The sequence below is a fragment of the Mesoplodon bidens genome (genome assembly GCF_964165515.1).
Source record: "Mesoplodon bidens genome assembly, chromosome: 4".
Taxonomy (NCBI): domain Eukaryota; kingdom Metazoa; phylum Chordata; class Mammalia; order Artiodactyla; family Ziphiidae; genus Mesoplodon; species Mesoplodon bidens.
Window position 1 is genome coordinate 127,526,401 of NC_138160.1, and position 21,110 is coordinate 127,547,510.

The following is a 21,110-nucleotide window of genomic DNA, read 5'->3' on the forward strand; positions in this document are numbered from 1 at the left end:
TACAGTATTTACAAATTAAATAATCAAAAAAATTCATCAAACTGTACACTGAAAATAAGTGCACTTTATGGTATGGAACTTAATTTTCAATAAAGTTGATTTTAAAGTGTTTCTTTTTTTTTCTTTTAGTTACCATGCTAAACAGGAAAAAAGATTTGCTTTGGAGAAAGAAGGCAAATAGTGATTTGAAATGGAAATCCCAGGGACTTCCCTGGTGGTGCAGTGGTTAAAACTCCATGCTCCCAATTCAGGGGACCCAGGTTCAACCCCTGGTCAGGGAACTAGAGGCCGCATGACGCAACTAAAAGATCCCGCATGCCGCAACTAAACATCCCACGTGCAGCAGCTATGACCCAGCGTAGCCAAATAAATAAATAAACAAATAAATGAAATGGAAATCCCAAATTTAATGTTAAAAGGGCAGATGTTCTGAATTGCTGTTTTTTTTTTTTTTTTTTTAAGAAAGCTGCTTCTTGCATGAAGACTCTTGACAGCCGTGCTCCAAGAAGAGAAGCAGTAAAGATTGTTTTCTGGAAAAAGCAACTCTGGGTCTGCCAGTGGGTAACAGGGAGCAAATGAGGGAATGCACAGAGGGGCCAGACTTACTCGTGTATGAGAATCCCCTAGGGCAGTGCTTCTCAAATCATCTATGGCGAAGGACCAGGTGTTTTTGTTGGGGCAGTGTCTTGTTTGTTTTGTAAAATAAAAAATCACATATACTAGAGGTCACAGCATGTAAGTCTCCAAACACTTCTTCTCGGTGTATGTCTGGCCTGTGTGCAGATTGTTAGCAAACATGCACAGACTGGCCTGGATGCTCAGAGCACTACCCCGGGGCTTCCCAGAACTGCTTGGGGTACAATTTGGAAGAGACAGGTCCAATGTCAGCAGAGAGGCAGGAGCCAAAGGCAACTGGGTTGTGAATATGAAAGTGGCCTTGTTTGAACACAGTGGACGGTGAGGTCTGAGGAAATGTGCTTACAAAGATTTCAAAACAGGTGCATGAGGTCAACAAAACACTGTTTTGGAAAGATTCATCTGGCAGCACACACAGGACAGTAAGGAACAAAGAGGCTTGAATCACGGGATTGATGTAGACATTGTTGCAACCAACCAGGTGGGAGATGACTAGGATTTGAACCTTGGTGGCAGCTGTGGAACTGGACAGGAGGGAGTGTAGGCCAGAGGGCTAGGATCGACAGTGACTGGCAACAGAGTGGAGAGGGGCCTGGGGGGTGAAGCAGGGTCAGAGCTGGTCCTTTGATACAGGAGGACGCAGGTATTCCGAGGAACGAAAAGGAAAGAGAGGAAATTCACGTCTGCAGCCTCCATTTGTTCTGGGGAATAGGAAGAAGGCTCCTGGGTGTGCCAGGGCTCCCTGGGCCTGGCAGTCACCTGAGGGCTGACTCTCTTGCCTTGGCCTCTGGCCCAGCAATCCCTGACCCACTGCCGCCCACAGTGCCACCCACAGTGGGTGACAAAGGGAGACAGTCAGAGGGGGTGGGAGAGAGCTCGTGCCTTTGTGTGTGCCATTTTCCATGCCTGGCATGCCTGCTTTCTCCCACCCGCAGCTCCTCCTCACCTTCTAGGCTCGGCCCAGATGTCACCCCGGGGGCAGAATGACTCACCCTCAGTTATGCTGGGATGGCTCTCCAATTTGCTAGAGCACAAAAGCCACATCCCAGGACAGCTGCTCACGTCGGGCTGCCCTGCCACATTGCAGCGTCACCGAAGGGGTCATATCCAACTTCAGCTTCACCAACCTATAGCACAATGCCTAATGCAAGTGACCACACTCAAGACACAACACAATGGATGAGGGAGACACTGAAGGAAGGACCAAAACAGGCAGGGAGGTCATGTGAAATGGGCTCAACGAGCATGGAGGTAAACGAGAGCCAGAGGTCACATGAGTTTTCTTTCCTCTGCCCTTGATACATGTATGGCAACCATTATTTGAGACTTTAAACTTCCTCAAACCCAAATAATTTAGGGGATCCTCTCTGAATGAAAAAACAACTGGCAGCCCAGTTAGTTTCAGGGTAGAAACTATACTCTGGATTTAGTCATCAGTGCCAAGAGCGGTCTTAACTTTAAAGGCTGTAAGAAGCTGGGCTGAACTATGGAGAACAGTACGGAGGTTCCTTAAAAAACTAAAAATAGAAAGAACTACCATATGACCCAGCAATCCCACTACTGGGCATATACCCTGAGAAAACCATAATTCAAAAAGAGTCATGTACCACAGAGTTCATTGCAGCTCTCTTTACGATAGCCAGGACATGGAAGCAACCTAAGTGTCCATCGACAGATGAATGGATAAAGATGTGGCACATATATACAATGGAATATTACTCAGCCATAAAAAGAAACGAAATTGGGACTTCCCTGGTGGCCCAGTGGTTGGGAGTCTGCCTGCCAATGCAGGAGACATGGGTTCGAGCCCATGTCTGGGAGGATCCCACATGCTGAGGAGCGGCTGAGCCCGTGTGCCACAACTACTGAGCCTGTGCTCTAGAGCCTGAGAGCCACAACTACTGAGCCCACGTGCCAAAAAAAAAAAAAAAGAAGAAAAGAAACGAAATTGAGTTATTTGTAGTGAGGTGGATGGACCTAGAGACTGTCATACAGAGTGAAGTAAGTCAGAAAGAGAAAAACAAATACTGTATGCTAACACATATATATATGGAATATTAAAAAAAAAGTGGTTCTGAAGAACCTAGGGGCAGGACAGGAATAAAGATGCAGATGTAGAGAATGGACTTGAGGACATGGGGAGGGGGAAGGGCAAGCTGGAACAAAGTGAGAGAGTGGCATGGACATATATCCACTACCAAATGTAAAATAGATAGCTACTGGGAAACAGCTGCATCACACAGGGAGATCAGCCCAGTGCTTTGTGACCACCTAGAGGGGTGGGGTAGGGAGGGTGGGAGGGAGACACAAGAGGGAGGAGATATGGGGATATATGTATATGTATAGCTGATTCACTTTGCTGTAAAGCAGAAACTAACACACTATTGTAAAGCAATTATACTCCAATAAAGATTTAAAAAAAAAAAAAAAAAGCTGGGCTGAGGGTGATCTGACCAGTAAACTGGGGAGTCACCACCTTCGGTCTGAGAACAAGGATCAAAAGAGAAGCTGGGTCATCCTTCAGCCCTACCAGTCCTGAAGTCACTAATGTGACTACAAAAAGAGGTGGGATTATCACAGATCTGAAGATGGAAGCCCACTTTCAATGTAGGGTTGCTCATGTCTGGGGGCGGGGAGTAGCCTGGGGTTTATGGCCTGGTCCTTTCTGATGGGTTGCTGCCCTGGTCATAGAGGATGTCACATGCTTTGAATATCACCCCTGACACACCCCTTAGCAGAAGCAATCATCCCAGGGATTTTTTTGATCCAAAGAATCCAGGCTTCTACAGCACAGAGGAAAGGGATTGAGACCCCGGAGAGAAGATACTACAACAATCAAGTAGGAGAATTTTCAGTTGGAAGCAGGGATTCCTGGATGGGAAACTTTCAGTAGTAAAGCCAGGGCAGTCTTGGGCAAACTGAGATGGTTGGTCAGCCTAGTTGGAAGGCATCTAAGAGAGCACTGCCTTACTCTCTTTCATAAAATGTAGTCCCAGAGAGGGCAAGTGACTCAGCCAAGTTCACGCAGAGGCCAATGGCAGGGCTGGGACAGGAGCCCAGGTCTCCAACTAGCTCTGCAGGCTTTTCCCTCAATGGTGTTTGCTTTCAGCATCCTCTGGACTCTTGCCTTTTTCACTTAGATGACTACAGCCCCTTCCTTGGTACCACCCCAAGCAGAGGATTTTCCAACAGCTGATTACCTGCTAATTGTTAGGAGGGATGTTGATGTGCCCCAGGAGCTCTCTGGCTTGTTCTCTGGCAGCCTGTCTCCTCTGTCTAATTAAAGAAATGCTCTCATCCAAGCCTGGACCAGTGGATCTGCTTCTTTCTCTTCCCCTTGGGCCCCAAACTAGACACAAAGTCTCAAAAGGGATAAAATCCTCTTCCTGTGTCACCCTTAGGACAGCCATGACAGAGGGCAGAGAGTAAATGCACACACGGGAAAACTCAGCAACCAACGGTGCAGGGCGTCTCCAACCACCTGCAGATGGCACCTTCGGTTTTCATCTCCTCTCATTCCTTGGAGGGCTGAGTGGTTAACTCAGCAAGCGATTCCCCTGCCCAAGCCTCCTGGGATCAGTGGTCCGAGAGCGTGAGGCCCTGGCTGAGGCAGTCTGCAGGTGTGTGGCAGTGCATGCTTCCCAAGGACATAAGATGCAGTGATGGGCGGATAGCTATACCACCACAGACTTTCAAAACAAGCGTACAGAAAATGAGCTCCAGGCTGTCTGTTTACAAAGGCTGTGTCTTCTTCCTTTCTCTTTTCATGCCTGAATCTGTTCAGGAATGTCACATTCCAGCCTTTCTGGGCTGACCACATGTCACAGTGGCAGCCATTGTAACGCTGCACAGTCTAGAATCTGGTACTTCTGAATGAGTCAGGCAGGAATACCAAGTGTAAACCTGCCTCATACTACTTCTTCATGGGACTCCAGGGCTTGGCTCATTGGGTGGTGTATTTCAAGATTCTTGAAGACAGCATGCAATTTGCTGTCCAGTTCGGTGAGTGACAAAAACAGAGAAGTATGACCACAATAATAATGAGTCAATTTTCATCACTGTCTAGTTTGTAAAATCCTTTCATAGCCATGGTCTGGATTGATTCTTACAATATCTTTGTGAGGAAAGCAAGGCTGATAAAGTTCAGAGAGTGCAAATGCCTCAGATCAGATGACTAGTAAGGGCCAGGCAGGCCTGAGTTATTGGAGGCGTACATGCTTCAGAGCTTTTCCCACTGCACCGTCCAGTGTCTGCCTACTCAATCCTCCTCCAGAAGTGGATCTGCTCATTAATCCATTATGTGGACTGGCAAACTCACAGGGGCTTTTCTGAAGCACTGAGGTGGAAGTTTTACAATAAAGCAAATGAGGATTTAAATAAGGATTAAATAAAATAAGGTTTGGGAAACGGCAGAGGGTCATGGCTGACAGCCATCACTCTGGAGCTACTGGACCTGGATTCAAGCCCCAGGTTTGCCACTTACTAGCTGTATGACCTTGGATATGTCACATCACCTCTCTGAGTTTCAGTTTCCTCATCTGAAGTATGGATAAAATTAGTACCTGCTACACAGGGCCGTGAGGATTAAATGCGATGATGTACGCAAGATAGCTTAGCACAAAATTGGCATTTGATACATATTTGCTGACTAATGAACTGAAATGATTGGCAAGGCTGGGATATGAAAAAAGAGCTGGCTGACTTTGAAGCCAGGGCTCTTAACTCTTACGAAATGCTGATGCCCAAACTTGCCAAACACCTCCCACCAGACAATGAGGGTAGGAGGCATTCTTGAAACAGCTGGGTGATTCTCCTTAAAGCCCCTTCCAAGCCTCAAACATCCATGCCTCTCTCCTACTTCCTTGGATACATTACAAAGAACTTCGAAAAGGAGGAGCTTGGGAAGGGAGTATAACCTCCATACCAGAGATATGTCTTCACACGAGGGAAGAAGTAGACTAGCAAAAGTAGTTGGGTAGATCTGGCCTCATCCTACACCCAAGACGGTACGTTTCTGCCTTTGGGGCTTAGCATCGTGGTGTGCCAGGGCAGGGAAGGACCACAGATAGATGTTGTTTGGTGAGAACACGGAGGCCCAGAGAGATGAAGCAGCTTGCTCAAGACTGCACAGCCATGCTGTGGCAAAGCCAAGACTGGAACCCAAGCTTCCATCCCTAGACTCCCTGACACCACCTCCCTAAATATGCAGGCTTTCAAAATCATTAGGGCACAGAATTAGTCCAGCATTAAGCTTTAGAAATCCCAACTGGCTCTCCCACATTTCTTCTTGAGGACAAAATCACACAGGGATAAACTGTATTAAAAAGTCTTTTGCGATGACAGAGGAGGTGTTCCCTCAGACAGGAGCTCCAAAGAGAAACAGAGTTGAAATATTGATTTGATCCACAGATCACCTGGGTTCCATGTCTTGTGCAATTTTTATCTTTTTCGGTATTTCAGATGGTGAAGTGTCAGGTTCATGAGCCCAATGTGCTCTAATAAGTGCATTCCAAATGTCTCTGCAACAGTGCCAAAGGAGGGACATGCCTCATTCAGCCCTCACTGGAGGATTGGAGAAACAGGTTGCTCCAATCCCCACTCAAGTTTATTAGGAGGTACCCTACCCACCCCACCCATGAATTCCAAACAACAGCTTCATTCTTACTGTCCTTCACAACTAGGTCACTGGCCTGGCTGGGGAAGGGTTTCTGGAACCCCAGAATATCAGAGCTCAGAAACACTCAAATGAAACTCCTTGCCTCTCAGCTGAGGGAACTGAGGCTCTAAGAGAAGGGTCACACTTCGGGCTCAAGGTGAGAGTTTTAGTCATTTGGCCCACAATTTCCTTCCTGCGTGGTGGCCTGAGCAGTTCAGATAACAGAGTATCTAACCAAGAAGCCAGGCCTCCAGGGAAGCAAGGAGTAAGAAGAAGCACCCAGCCCTAGGAGCTTCTAGGAGCACTTGGCAGTCCAGAAGTCCTGTCCCCTGACAGCACAGGTATCCCAGTGCAAGCAGCCAGGTGCTTGCATAACGTAAAGCCACACCTGCTTTCGACACTCACCAAAGAAAAGTAAGCCTTTCCCTTTTCATGTCTCCCTGCATCCCTAAAGCTGGATTTCCTGAACAGATATCACCTGGAAAAGAGACCCCTTCATTTGTAATAAGAGATGTGTATGTTACATGCAAGGAAAGACAATCCCAAGTTTCAAAGCTAAGTCGCATTACTAAAAAATTTCCTCCTTTTCAGGTAATTTAATTAAAATAGTAGGCATGGTTCTCTGGGAACATACAGTTCTGGAATTGAATAATCTATCAATTAGGTCTAGAAAGCTTGCTTGTACTGAGTCATTCGCTTTTGTTGGGATTTGAGCTTGGGGTTGGGGATTTTCTTTTATGTTTGTTTTGGTTTTGGTTGCTGGGGGTGGGGTCTTTCTCAAATGTAATCCTTGGAAAAAACTGGTTAAGCCCAAACAAAATAACAACAACCCCTCTAAAAAATAAATACTTGGTAATGGGTAAGAACCACAGGGAACCACAGAACAAATGTTGATTCCTAAAGTCATCTTTGAGACCTGCTGATATAAGAAAGGTTTCTGCCTCAAAGAACCAACACAGCACAGGCATCTCTATGATTCAGACTCTAAAAACTGTGTAACCATTCCTTCATGCATCACGGTACAAAACCTTCAGACTTTCATGAGAAAATATTTTAAAACAAATCCTTGAAGTTTGAAAAGAAAAAGGTGTGTTTTCCAGAGAATCAAGTAATATTCTCAACAGTAAAAAGCAGGAAAATTTTATCCTCCCCTAGGCTGCTAGCCTGGGCAATGCTTATCCTCCCTACTGTAGATTGTAGACTCTCCCTAACAGTTGTAGGACCAATCAGAAAGGAGTCTGATAAACAGAAGGCACTCAATAAATGTTTGTTTCACAAGTAAGAGCCAGAAAGAGAATTTCTGTAAATTGGAAGTAAAAAAAAAAAAAAAACTCTCCTAGTCAAAGCTTTGGAGTGTGGTAAAAGAAATGAATGCTTGATCTATTCCACTTTGAGCAAAGACTGAGGGGGTTAATACTGGTCCTCACGACAATAGCACAACTAACATGTATTGAGTGCCTTCTGTATGCCAGGCACTATGCTAATTGTTTCCTATCAACTTCTTCATTTAATACTCATGATAACCCAGTTAGCTCTAAGTAACTGTCATTAGTGCCAGCTCCATTTTACTAGTTGGGTAACTGAGGATTATGGAAATTGAACAACTTGCCTATACATGGCAGAGCTGGGATCAGAACAGAGGTCAGCTCATTTCAGAGCCTGTTTCTTAAATCATTATGTTCTACTGCCTGCCAATCTAAAGAGCTTCTTCTAATTTAGTTAATTAGGGCCCTGGGAGTAGGGTATTTTATTTTCATTAACTAGCAGGAAATAAACTTCAAGTTCAGCATGTGTTATTGAGTGCTGAAGTGTGACTCTTGACCTGGTTCAGGGAGTGTTAGAATTCTTCATCAGCAAACACAGGTTCTTTCATTCAAATCCGTACCAGCACCTAAGATAAAACAGGTTCTGTACTCAATATGGGAAATGCAGAAAGAAGAGACACAGGGTCTACCCTTGGGGAGTTCCCAGTCTAGTGAAAGGAAACAAACTTGTGAGTAAGTTATCACCATTCGATTTGGTAGGTGCTGCAGTCAGTGCTCGTGTGAGGTCCTGCGAGTAGCAGAGCAGAAGATGAAGTGTAATGTGGTGCTTATGTAAATTCACGGATTATACAGCAGGAAAAGCCTGAGATTGAATCCTGGCTCCTCCATTTAATGAGTCAAATGACCTGGACAAGTTCCTTAACTTTCTGAGCTTCAGTTTTTAATCACCTTTAAATGCTGACAGCACTATATAGTCTGTGCCTCATCCCACTGCTACAGGATGGAATAATATAACGTCTGCTCCAGCACGCAACCTAGCACATAGTAAGTGCTACATAAATGGAAGCCATTAGGGAGGATTAGTCTAGGGAATCAGGGATGATTCTACACAAGACTGGGGCAAGAAGAATGAGTTGGAAGTGGTCATTTCAGGAGAAGAGACTTGGGACAGAAGCCAGAAGGGGTGAACATGCATTGTGTGCTCAGGGAAAAGAGTGGTTTACAAGGGCAGAAGAGAAGCAAGACAGAAGCTGGAGATGCAACAAGTGTCAAAAAAGAAAGTGATTAGCAGTGTCCAGTACTCTGAGCACAAGTGTGCAAAGACATAAGGTACAAGGGATTCACTGCAGCATTGCTTGTAATGGGATCATGCATGAATGAATACATAAATATACAAGTAAACAAACAAACAAATAAATGGAAACAACTTCAGTAGCCATCAAAGGAAGACTGGCGAATGAACAAACGAATGAAGGACTGAATGAATAAATAAATAAATAAATGGTATTTCTAAACCTCAGTATTTATCAAAAGAAGATTGGCTAAATAAATTGTGATATAGTCATAAAATGGAACACTGGTTGGACATTTTAAAAATGATATGTATCCATATACACTTACATGGAAAGACATCTGCAGCACAGTATTAAATGAAAATGCCAATTGTAGAAGCATATGTTAAAATGATCCCAAATTTGTAAATTCATAAGCAACAGCATAGAGGAATTTTTACCAAACTATTTTATAATGGTTACTTCTGGGGAATGGCATAGAGTTGGGAGTGGGGGAGTGTTGGCTTGTAGGATCTCAGTTCCCCTACCAGGGATAGAACCCAGGCCTCCAGCAGTGAGAGTGCACAGTCCTAACCACTGGACTGTCAGGGAATTCCCAAGGAGATGTTTCATTTTCTACTCTACATACTTATTCAATATTTGAATTCTTTATAAAAACAAGTATTATTTTTTGGTATTTTTATAATAAATTTTTTAATTTAAATTTTAATACCCTGAAAGAGTTGAATAGGATAAAAAAAGAAAAAGAGCTATTAGGAGGTCATTGGTTACCCATAAAAAAGCAGGTTCAGTGGCAGAGTGGTGTTGCAGAGATGAACAGAGGAGTGGGGTGAAAAGTGGAGTCAGCGGTGGCCGCTCTTCTCTGCCCACATGTCAGCTGGAGGACAGGAGCCAGAGAAGAGAAGAAAGTGGGGGTGCTGCAGAAGCCTTGAGGGGAGCTCCAGGGAGGGACCAGGGAAGAATAAGGTGAAACAGGTGAGGGGAATACATTTAGTGGGGAAGGAAGGAAGGGAGGGAGGGACAGAGGGAAGGGAAGGGAAGGGAAGGGAAGGAGGAAGGGAGGGAAGGGAAGGAGGGAGGGAGGGAAGGGAAGGGAAAGAGGGAGGGAGGGAGGGAAGGGAAGGGAAGGAGGGAGGGAGGGAAGGGAAGGGAAAGAGGGAGGGAGGGAGGGAAGGGAAGGAGGGAGGGAGGGAAGGGAAGGGAAAGAGGGAGGGAGGGAGGGGAGGGAAGGGAAGGGAAGGAGGGAGGGAGGGAGGGAGGGAAGGGAAGGGAGGAAAGAAGGAGGGAGGGAGGGAGGGAGGAAAGGAGGGGGGAGATGGTGGTTGACAATCCTAAGAGTTCTGAGAAAATGGTGGGTGGTGTCAGACTTATCAGTAAGGTGGGTGGGAGGTGGTTTCTTGATTAGGGAGATAGAGTGGGGAGGTGGTGACCTCAGGTTGAAGGCTTGAGGAGATTAGCGCCCCTGATTTCTAACTACTCAGAAGGGATTGGAGGGAGTTCCTCCTCATTACCCTCAGCTAAGGCCCTCCCATTCCTGGACTCCCCATTCCAGGTTTCCAGGCTTCCTTGTGCCAGCCCACCTTTGGTTCTCTCCAGACACAACTCTTTGTTTGCTGCAGCGTCCCTGGGGATATGAAGGTGAGGAAGGGCACAGGGTGGGTGACCTGTGGTTACAACTACTAACAATGCTGCTTCCGGGTATTTTGTCCCTGATGGAATAAAACTTTCTGTTGTTGTTGTTAAGGAAGGGAGAATGGTCCAAGTTCTCTAGAGTATACCAGAAGTGCCTGAAGGTGCTCAGAGCCAAAGTCTTTCCTCACAGCCTGGGTCAGCTGGGGATTATCAGACCATGTGTCCTGATTTTTCTATGTGAAACTATAACCAGCATCTCATTAGGATTGATGATTTCATTATTGCTGAAATCGCCCTCGGAAAATGGTATTTGGAAATGTGGAAGGAGAGGAGAAGGAAGAAAAATAGTAGGAGGAAAGAAATGAGAACAGGGAAGAAGGTGAGTCTCCAGGTCTCAGAAGGATGTAAAGAGGGTTAGATGAGAAATGGGTACCCTGCAGCCAAACTGAGAGGGTTTGTGGTCCTGGGTGAAGGATTTTAGTTGTTTTCTTTAGGCCGTGAGAGGTGCTTAGAACCTGAGGTTTCCACGTGGAAACCCATCCTCTCGCTCTCAAACTAGGAGGCTGGTCCAGGGGATGAATAAGACAGCACACAGCTCCTGCTCCAGCCCAAATGTCTAAGGTAGACGGTGTTCGGGACGAGGGTGCACCCCTACTTGGGGGAGTGGGGCAGGATGGCCCTGCTGGCCTGGGCTGAGTCGAGGTCTATGCCAGGTGAAATTTAGTCAAGAGGACATCAGCTGACAGTCATCTAGCACCCAATGACAGAGATCCTCAACCTTCTCTGCTGTGTTGAGGATCAGAAGGCTCTGGGCCAACTGCAACGAGAAGAAAATCCCCTGGAGGTATGGTATCTAAGAATACCATAAGAGCTGGAAGGAACCTTAAAGATCATCCAGACAGAAGTGATCACTTCTTCCTCTCTGTGTCTACAGCACTGTTTGCAGATAGCATGCTGTATTTTATTTTATTTTATTTTTTTTGCGATACGCGGGTTTCTTACTGTTGTGGCCTCTCCCGTTGCGGAGCACAGGCTCCGGACGCGCAGGCTCAGCGGCCATGGCTCACGGGCCCAGCCGCTCCGCGGCATGTGGGATCTTCCCGGACCGGGGCACGAACCCGTGTCCCCTGCATCGGCAGGCGGACTCTCAACCACTGCGCCACCAGGGAAGCCCAGCATGCTGTATTTTAATTTATTGTCATGCATCTATCCAAAAAACCCTATTTTATTCACTGTGCATTGCCAAAGCATGGCATCTAGCTTGAGGTAGATTCAGCAAATGTTTGTGAGTGCTTGTTGCATTTACTGATGAGAAAAAAAGGAGTCCAAAAAAACTGGAAAGACATTCCAAGCTATTAACTTAATCAGGCTAATGACATGCTGGCCAAAGGATCAGCTCTAACCTGTAACATTCAGGCCAAAACATGAAGGCTTTCCACAGTGTACAGCAAGATGGAGAGAAATCAGTTCCAACACACAGTGTGTCCTGTGCAGGGGCAGCCTGGCAGCTACATCTTAGAAGCAGCCTTGTAAGCAAAAGGGATTTACAAGAATATCTGACTAAGGAGGTCAGAGCCCCCAAAGATGCTCTAACCCTAAGGTAGAGTGTATGAGTTACCATCTTCCCTTTTTGCAGTAAGAACTGGTCCCATCTCCCCCCAGGGAGAGTAAGTAGCTCTTCAAACCTCCTGAGATGTGTTCAAAAAGTACCTTAAATAGAGTTAGGTGTCCAGGTGAGTGGCTGAGTTGTGTGTCGGTGACTACCAAGGGTCAATCTTTGAATTAACCCCTCCTATAACAGCCTTCAGACTTCACTCAGACAAAAAGAAAGAAGGTGAAATCCTTCTGAAACAGTATCTGCCAAAGAGTTTCCTCAGGATACTAGTCCCCACATATGTTTTTGGAAAGAAAAACATAACTCTGTGACCAGAAAAGATGGATAAATGCTGCATTCTACACCTGCTCTGGGGGAGTCACCACATACATTAGCACATTAAAGGCACTGAGAAATCCTGCAGTGAGGAATCAGGTTGAATTTTGTTCAAACCAGTATTGCACAAAATTATGTCACCAGGGGACACTTTGTTCCGTATCACCCTTTGGACAATGGCTCTCAGATTTTTTGTTCATAGTACATTTTCAAATTCTGGAATTGGGACAGCACACTTGAAATCAGGAATACAGGCAATGGGAACAGGCGGGTCTAGTGTTTAACAAGGTCTCTCCATGGGACAGCCAGAACTGCATGACTCACTCAGTGCTGAGTTGAAGGTTGACTTGAATTTGGCTCTGCCCTCATCATAAACTTTTTTATAAACTCCCAAAACCAAGTTGCCACCTATTCCAGTAAAGTCTTCCTTGGAATGCCTTAGCTTCACACCACTCCTTTACAGCCAGTTGACCCAGCTCTGCAGGACATCACAGCATCCACTTAGCTCAGAGTTCTCCCCAGCAGCCATCCTTGCAACAGTGTGCTGTGTAGCTGAAGCAAAAATAAATTTTACACACATTGAAGAAAGTTTGGCAGCACATCTATAAATAGTTTAAACCACAAAGGCTGAGAGCACCGGCCCTAGAACTGGTATTCCAAGAAGTAAACTAGGAGGGCTGTTGAGAAGAGGCATTCATGCGAGGTTATCTCAGGGATAACCCTTGCTCCTTAAAAGGCATGGAAGTCTGGGTGGGGTAGGGATGCAGGGCTGCTGGATCCCTGGGAGCCAATGTCCAAAGTCCTCCCAAATACAGAGATAGAAAGTAGTATATAAATCCCATTTTCCTGTTTCCAATTCTTTAAACAATAAATTTCCTTGGAAGGGTTTCAGTATTTATTTAGTTAGTTATATGCTTGTGATTTGTTATTTTCTTAAAGCAACCTACCAGAAAAATTCGGTAACCCTTAATTAATTCTCATTAGGGAATCATGATGTGTGAAAAGGTGTCAGACAAGAACAAAGACCCCTGCACCCTCCTCCTGCCTCTGCCTCTAGATGAGCATGTAGCTTCACTCCTCTGAGGCTCAATTTCCTAAGCAGTAAAAAGATGGATTGAAATTGGTAACATCTGGAACCCTTTCAAAGCTGATATATTCTGACTTCTAAAATGTGTAAGAAATAGTTCTAAAATTAATACGTAAATAGCAGACGAAGTGTAGTGAATGACATTATTATTGAATGATTATTTATTTACCATTAGCATTTACTGAAAACAATGTGCCAGCATTGTTCTAATTTCTTTGCATGTTATTATCTATTTAGTCTTACAGCATCTCTATGACCTAGATGTCATTATTACCTTGTCTTACAGGTATTAAGATATTAATATCTTACAGAGATTAAAAGGCTTGGCCAGGACAACACGAATAGTTAAGTAGTAGAGCTAGGATTTGAAGTCAGCAACTTTAAAACTACTATGATGTTGATTTTCCAAAATATCAAACTTAAAAGTATAGTAACAGATGCTGGTATGTCTTTTTATATGAAATGTGTGTGAAATATAAATCTGGGAAAGAAAACCCACATACCTAAAGGGGGAAGATTTCTAAAAGGGGCTGATGTGATAACGAAACTAAATTTTTCGGCCAGAACACAGAGTGAAATCTATTTCACACATGCCCCAGTAGCCTGACATGTTGGACCCGGGTTGGTAAGTTGCCATGGCAAGGTTCTGGAGCCAGGTTCAGGAAGGAGTGAGGTAAGCTGCAGGGTGAGCCCCAGAGGGAGGAAGCTGGCAGGCAGACAATGGAAACTTAGAATCCTTGCATCGAAGAGCTACTAGGAAGCCTAGAGGTCATCCCATCAAAGCCCCCATCCAAATCAGGCATTCCCTTTACAACACCTTGATGGGTATTTATCCAGCCCTGCCTGAGCATTCCCAGAGATGGAGCTTGCTTTGCTTACCAGAGAGACTTTCCTAATTGCTGGACACCTGAAGACATTAGAAAGCTCCATTCCTTTTAATGAGACAAAATATGCCTTATGGTGATTTCTGCCATGGGCCCTGGTTCTGCCTCCGGGGGACCCCAAAATAATATGTGACCCCTTTTCCTATGATAGGCTTCAGAAATTAGAAGGTTCACTGAGTCTTTCACCATCAAGCTAAAGAGACTAGCCCCTGCAGACATGCCTCATGGGGCAGGTCTTGTCCCATGACCATCTTAGTTGCCATCCTATGGTCACTATCAGACTGACAAAGGCCCACAACTGACTCACCTTGGAGTCCTTTGTAGGACCTAGCCCAGGGCCTGCCACATGGTAGTAAGCATGATGTGATTTTTAATTTGAACAAAACTGAACAAGGAAACTGCAAGGGGAAAATATGGCGAAAAGTGAGAGCCAGGTCCTTGACAGCATCATTTAAATAGCACCTACATCCATTTCTAGATCTGGGGCCATTTTCCAGATCCTCCCTTGGCGGGGGCGGGGGGTAGCCATTTTCTTCACATGCTACAATTGGGCTTTGGAAACACTGATCCCTGCCCAAGACTTGAAAGAGGTATTTTGGGGATCAACATTATGACTCCAGTACCTAGCCCAGTGCCTGGCCCACAGTAGCTACCAGATAAACACTGAACAAATGATCAGCAATAGTAGCTTATTATGCACCTACTATGTGCCACTTTCTTATGTATATTATGCATATTACCTGATTCAAACCTTGCAACTCTATGATTAAAATATTAACATACCCATTTTACTGATGAGGATATTGAGAATCCAAGAGGTTAAGAAATGTGCCCAAAGCAACTCACCTAGCGAGTGGAAAAGCCACAAGTCAAACCCAGACTTGCCTATCTCTAAAGCCAATTGCTTTTAACTGCATCATACTGCCTCCTAAGGGGAAAAATGAAAGAGAGATGGGGAAGCAGATAGAACAACAGAGAGACAGGAAAAGGAAAGAGCATTTAAAATAGCCTTTTGAACTGTAAAACTCTTTAAAAGGAAGCATTGAGACCTGTATGAGAGAGCGGCCCTCTCTAGATCAGTCATATAACAGGTTTGCTAAACCGGAAATCAGGGGTGGAAAATTCCAGATTCTGATGTCCCTGCTTGGTGTGCAGAGACTGCTGTGGGGCTGGGTTGTCAGAGCCCTGGAGCTCCCTGCATTCACAGGCACTTGAAAACATGCATCGCTTTCTCTAACTGCAGGTTGGCAAGCACAGCTTTGCTCCCATCCAAGTCAAGAGACCACGCCAGCCATCAAAGTCCACCAGATTGCACCCTGCCCCTTGTCATCACATCCTCCACCCCAGGCATTTCCTTCAGGCCCTACAAACTTCCACTCTGTCCCTCGAACACCAGCAAAGACACCATTGTCTGGCTTTTGCCCCAATTCGGGCCATGAGGGTTTTACAGAGCATGGGTCCTGTGCCCACTTTTGTGCTTGACACCTGCCCTAAAAGAAACCACAACTGGAATCCACTATCATAGTGGTGCATAGGCTAATGGAGGACTCTCAGGCATGAAGGCCACTTTGCAGAAGGGAAGGAGCCAGTCTCTATATCAATGTTCCCCAGCCCATTTCTTTCAGAGCAGCTGGAGGGGTGTGACTCAAAAATCAAACCAAACCTCATCACTTTCCTGTTCTTCTGCTTGAAACTCTCATGGATCTCCACTCTGTTTAGAGTACAGACTAAATTCCCATGAGGCCCACCAGATCCCCTGCCCCTCTCCCTAACCTTACCTTGTGGCACCTGGCTCCTGCCCTGGCCAACGTTCAGAGCCTCAGACTCATGCTTCCACCTGCCTTGGGTGCGCGCTGGTCCCTCTTCCCAGAACGAGGTCTCTCCTGCTGCTCCGTGGACCAACTCTTCCTCCTCCTTCTGAAACTCATGCCCTCAAGGCAGCCATCACTCAACCCCAGGCCAGGTTATGCCCCCTTGTTATAAGCCCTCAAAGCACCTCTACTCCTTCCCTGCAACACTTTTAATTATCTTTCTTTTAATTGTAGTATAATTGACTTAAAATATTATATCAGTTCCAGGTGTACAGTATAGAGATTCAATATCTTTATACATTATGAAATGATCACCACAGTAAGTCTAGTTACCATCTGTCACCATACAAAGTTATTACAATATTATTGACTATATTCCCTATATTACATCCCTGTGACTTTATTTTATAACTAGAAGTTTGTACCTCTTAACTCCCTTCACCACCTGTTTCACCCATCCCCCTACCTTCCTCCTATCTGGCAGCCACCAGTTTGTTCTCTGTATCTGGAAGTCTATTTCTGTTTTATTATGTTTGTTCATTTGTTTTTGTTTTAAAAATTTCACATATAAGGGAAATCGTATGGTATTTGTCTTTCTGTGACTTATTTCACTTAGCATAATACTCTCTAGGTCCTTCCATGTTGTCACAAATGGCAAGATTTCATTCTTCTTTATGGCTGAGTAATATTCCATTGTACATATGTACCACATCTTCTTTATCCAGTCATCTATTGATGGACACTTAGGTTGCTTCCATATCTTGTCTATTGTAGATAATGCTGCAATGAACACTGAGTGCATATATCTTTTCGAGTTATTGTTTTGTTTTCTTCAGATAATACCCAGAAATAAAATTTCTAGGTCATATGGTACTTCTGTTTTTTGTTTGTTTGTTTGTTTGTTTGTTTTTGCGGTACACGGGCCTCTCACTGTTGTGGCCTCTCCCGTTGCGGAGCACAGGATCCAGACACGCAGGCTGAATGGCCATGACTCATGGGCCCAGCCACTCCACGGCATGTGGGATCTTCCCGGACCGGGGCACGAACCCGTGTCCCCTGCATCGGCAGGTGGACTCTCAACCACTGCGCCACCAGGAAAGCCTGGTACTTCTGTTTTTAATTTTTTGAGGAACCTCCATACTGTTTTCCATAGTGGTTGTACAAATTTACATTCCCACCAACAGTGCACAAGTGTTCCCTTTTCTCCACACCCGCTCCAACATTTATTTCTTGTGTTTTTTTTTAATTTTTTATTTCTTGTGTTTTTGATAATAGCCATTCTGACAGGTGTGAAGTGATATCTCAAAGTGGTTTTTAATTACCTGTTAGGTCTATCTCCCCTAATAAAGTCTGAGCTCCATGAAGCAGTAGACTGTATCTGCTGGGCTCGCTTTTCTCCTCCCAGAGATATAGTAATCATGGAAGAAACATCTGAGGGTATATAGATGTTCTAGCCCAGCCGTTGGCTGTAGCTGGCTGTATGCTTCAGGCAACTCCTTCCCCATCTCTAGGCCTCAGTTTCACCAATTATAAAATGAGACAGATGGGCTGGGTAACCTCTGAGGCCTTTCACTATCTTAAAGTTCTAGGTTCAACAACTTGAGAACACTTAACAGTATAGTATCAGCCCAAAGCAAAATAATTTTAGAGCAATGCCACTGGTGAAGGAAGACCCTGGGAATGTAACTCGCTCCTGTGGTATGGACTGTGTTTACAAAACAAACCCAAGAAATCATCATAAATCATTCCAAGTGGAGCTGTCTGAGCTGAAACAACAAGACAAAAATACCTCCAGGCACAGTTCCTCTGGGCCCCCACCCAGCTGAAGAGAAGCAGGGCCAGCCAATGCTGTACCCTGTGAAGAGTCACTTACCGGGTTTTTCTCCACACTGGGCCCCTCAGCAGAGCTTCTCTCCTGCCCTTAAGACTTCTAATCCCTTCTAGGACCTTCACCGTTCTAGTGCCTGGCAAAGAGGAAATGACCTGAAAAGACGAGGGATTGAGTTCTTGGTCAACCACTTCTGAGATGTGTGTAACACTCCATAAATTTTTCCTTCGTTCTGACCTGATCTGTCAAGTAGGAGTTGTAACGTCTGTCCTAATGAACTTGAAAAAACACAGAGGGGAAGTACTTTGAAAATCTTAAAAGGCTATAAAAGTGCAGGGATTGCTCTTGGCCATCGTTTCCAACTTGCTCATTGACTAAAACGCAGCCACCAAGAATCTCAGTATTTTATCTCTAACTGGGGAATGGAAGCCTTGGTCCCCAGGTCAAAGAATCTCAGGCACCCAAGTAGCAGGTGGTTGAATCACCCTAGACTGGCTCAGCTTGCTGTAAAGGTAGATCTAATTCAAGCTTCTCATAGGATCCCTGAGTCGGGGTCAGGGACCTTAGCTCTGAGGTACACCTAGTCCCAAGAGCTGCCACTGGGTATAAAAGTGCCTAAGTCCCAGTGATTCTGGGGGCTTTGAAGTGACAGTGTAGCTGAGGGATTCAGAGCATATGCACTTTGATGCCAGACAGACATTGGTTTTCTCTCTGCCACTTACCAGCTCTATAAGCGTCCATTTCCTCTTCAAGGAAACAAGGAGAGCTGGTTGGCCTCAACATTAAAAGTGATGGTGCATGTAAAGCATTGAGCTTTGTGAACATGTCACATCTTAGGCATTCAAAAAAATGTTATTGTTGTTATTGCTGTTGTCATTTTTTATGTCAGGGTCAGAAGCCTGCCTATTTTGTCATACACAGTACCCCACCTCCACACACACACCCTGGTCTTCTCCAAATGCCTTGAGTACTCTTTCTACTTCCTGCCTTGTCTAGCTTTGCCTTGTCCTTCCTGTTTTCCTCTAACAATTCTGCAAGACAAATACTTCTAAATTTACCTTGTAATTAACCTTATTTTACTCAGTATTGCTCAGAACATACATCTGGAAACAAAAGTTTGGACAAAGAAGTCATGGTCAATGAGTTATACCAAATTTAAGTGCCATTATGGAGATACCTGGGCACCCGAGTAACATGGCATAGGAAATAGATTCCTGGACTATTTGGAGTCAAGGTTTTTAGACCTGGCTTAGCCATGATGACAATTGCCAAGGGTTTTAACATCCTGAAATCTTTGTATCTTACCTGTAAAACTAAAATATCTGTCTTTTTTTCTAGCTAGATAAAACCCTGTTCCCCTAAGAAATATTTTTGCAGGAGCCTGATATGTAAAACATTTAACAGAATAGCAACTCTCGATATAGGAGAGGAGGGCAGGCTCTTGCCTGATAGCCTTCCTTGCCTTCACATGGCCTTGCACTTTCCCCTCATCCCCAGAGCAGCCTAGAAGCTCCCACACACACCCATAAGTCTTCAGAGAGTCCTGTCTATGTAGCTCTTTGTGCCTCAGTTTCCTCAGCTGTTGAATGGGAATAATAAACAGTCCTACTTCACAGGTTGGTTGTAAGAATTTAATGAGTTAATACAAACAAAACCCTTGGCACAGAACCTGGACTAAAGTACTTAATAACTGTTAAACATCACTATTATCACTACTGCCACTTGATTGCTAAGGTCTCTGTCAACCAGAAGCATTAGGAATCTGTGATCATGCAAACGCACCATAAAAAGGCACCCACTTATGGAGACTGTAAGTTACCTCCACCACCCAACATCTCATCTCCACTCTCTTCAGGACACAGGAGAGATATGATGTTATTTCACAAGATGGATAAATTCTGTTTCTGTTGAAAGCATGTTTTATAAAACAATATTTCAGTATTTCTGTCCTTCCTTGATTCACTTGACAAACAGAGCTCCCATTCTGTGTGCCAGTGTTGTTGTCAGGAGTATAAATAGAAGAGACAAATAAAGAAGGAGAGAACTCGAATTAACAGTGCCAGCCAGGCTGTGTTTAGTAGCAGGTGACCCACGCACTCATTCATCCAACAAATATTTATTGTTCAACTACTATGAGCCAGGCAGCATGCTGAGGTCACAGTGACAGTGAAGAAAAACCAGGCCCCAGCCCCAGGGGGTTTGCTTTCTAAGAGGTATGGATAGGAAGGGCTAAGAAATTACATGGAAAGAAAAATCCATAGGAGCTGAGGGTGTGGGAGGTGGAGTGGAGGGAAGGAAAAGCAACCAGAGTGCAGAGAATAAGAGGACTTCAGCAGAGTTGATTCAAGAGAGGAACAAGGTGTAGCCCCAGGTAAGGTGGGGCTAAAGGGAAGAGCATGTACAAAATTATTTATCCAAGGGATTTCCAAGAACACTACTGTTTGCTTCTATTAATTTGTCCCTAGGAGGACACATATTACTTTTGGGGGAACCAAATTTTTGTATTTTAAATAAGCCCTTTTATAAATAATTATCAAAAGGACATTTGACAGGACTTCCCTGGTGGCGCAGTGGTTAAGAATCCGCCTGCCAACGCATGGGACGCGGGTTCAAGCCGTGGTCTGGGAAGATTCCACATGCCGCGGAGCAACTAAGCCCATGCACCACAACCACTGAAGCCTGCACACCTAGAACCCGTGCTCCGATACGATACGAGAAGCCACCGCAATGAGAAACCCGCACGCCACAACGAAGAGTAGCCCCCACTCGCCGCAACTAGAGAAAGCCCGCACAGCAACGAAGACCCAACACAACGAAAAATATTAATTAATTAATTAATTAATTAATTAAAAGGACATTTGACATAAGCAATATGATTTTAAACAGATCCTAACATTAATCTTCTCTTCATGAAGAATTGGCCAGGGTCTTGTTTCAACAGAACTTTTCATTCTGGGAAGTTAGTTTGAAAAAAAAATAATAATAATAATTGCATTTAAGAGACACTGAGCATGACTTTCAATACGGTGCCCAAGATTTGTATTTACGAAGAAGCTAAAGATTTGGAGAAGACCCAAATTTGGATCCTA